We start from the raw sequence: 1,734 nt of genomic DNA on the forward strand, positions 1-1,734 counted from the left end.
TGTAGGTTCTCTTTTCATTTTATTTATGGTTTTCTTTGCTGTGTAAAAGGTTATAAGTTTAATTAGGTCCAATTTTCTTATTTTGCTTTTATTTCTGATACCTTGGGAGACCTAAGAAAACATTGGTATGATTTATGTCCAAAAATGTTTTGCCTATGTTCTCTTCTAAAAGTTTTGTGGTGTAATATCTTATATTTAACTCTTTAAGCCATTTCTGAGTTTATTTTTGTGCATGGTGTGAGGGCGTGCTCTAACTACATTGATTTACATGCGGCCAACTTTCCCAACACCAAAAAATATGGAACGCTTCACAAGTTTATGAGCCGTCCTTGTGCAGGAGCCATGCCAGTCTTCTCTGTATGGTTCCAGTCTCAGTGCATGTGCTACTGAAGTGAGCGTGGCACTTACTATTTTTAGATGTTTGTAACATTACTTAATTTAAAAACATATGAACTTGTGTCAATTACGTAAATAATTTACATTATATTCTTTTCTAAAATTTTGTTTTCTCTTTTTAAAAAACTCCAAAAACATATTTTAGAAAGTTCAAACAATAGAAAACCATGATTTTAACAGAGGAAAGTCTTCTAATCCACTAACTCCCACCTCCTCCGTGAAATATTTTCTGATTTGTTATTTTTATTCCTACCTGGTACCCAGGAAGACACCTACCAAATTTGTTGTTCACTGTGGGAAAATTCATGAATCATTTTTTGCATCACCCCTTTAATATTCACCAATAAAATAGGCATTACAGATAGTTAGAATAAATCTGAAAAAGTTTATTTCAGAATTACATACTTTATAATCCATAAAATTAAGTGTCATCTCTGAAGGTGGAATTGAATCTTATCTCTTTGCTAATGTACAAGTCAACAGAATTATTTTTTTCAGATTTGTTTTGCAGTAAGCTTGAGAATATTTTAAAATATAAATTATGTCTTCATATTCATCTTAAATTGTCTAAAGAATTTATTTCAAAGAAATGAGCACAGTCATTTTACATGATAAAATATGGCCTCAAAAATTTAAGCAAATCTTCACAATATGTAAATAAAAAGTAGAAATGGCAAGAACCCAAGCCTCATTACTCTTCCAAGACTGCATTGCTGAGCTGACAGCAATTAAGTAAAAGTTATCATTGGAGAACTCAGGTAACTGCAGTGTAAATAACATTGCTCCCATTCTGTCTGTTGTAATTAAATGCTGCTTGTTACTCACAGGGTAAAACCTGTGCCCTATTGAACTTTTTTCCCAAAGAGATAAGAGACTATTGAAGGATCACCCAAATTCATGTTTTGTCACAAATAACTTCTGTTGTAATTTAACTCATAAACTTATACTTCAGGTTTTCCCATAGGTAATGTAAAAAAGAAAAAAAATTACTAGAATGACATTTTTATCACAACTAAAACTTGATGTGATTACTATAATCTTATCAGCTCTTAGGGCATCTCTTAAAGGAACAGGGGCCTTATTCTTAGTTAAGAGTGTGTGCTATCTTGCAGGAGAAAACACTGGACCATGGCGTATTGTACTTGTTCAGTTAGGTAACTTTTATCAAGTACCTATTATATGAAAGACACTGTTACAGGCACTGAGGGTATAGCATGGGACAAACTGGATCTAGCCTCAGCTCTCATGGAACTTATATCCCAATGAAGGGAAGAGAGTAGACACACAAATCAACAAACAAGATAATCATAGATAGTCTTGTAATTATGGATACGAATA

The 1,734-nt window shown here is 32.6% G+C and overlaps 1 non-coding gene across 1 annotated transcript; it reads right to left on the bottom strand.

Moving 5' to 3' along the window:
• Positions 1-292: 292 nt before the first annotated feature.
• Positions 293-399, bottom strand: LOC138989424 (U6 spliceosomal RNA). The gene has a single exon (XR_011465728.1). It is a non-coding gene; the product is annotated as a U6 spliceosomal RNA (small nuclear RNA).
• Positions 400-1,734: the final 1,335 nt, after the last annotated feature.

This window comes from Bos mutus, chromosome 1, assembly GCF_027580195.1.
Source record: "Bos mutus isolate GX-2022 chromosome 1, NWIPB_WYAK_1.1, whole genome shotgun sequence".
Lineage (NCBI taxonomy): Eukaryota > Metazoa > Chordata > Mammalia > Artiodactyla > Bovidae > Bos > Bos mutus.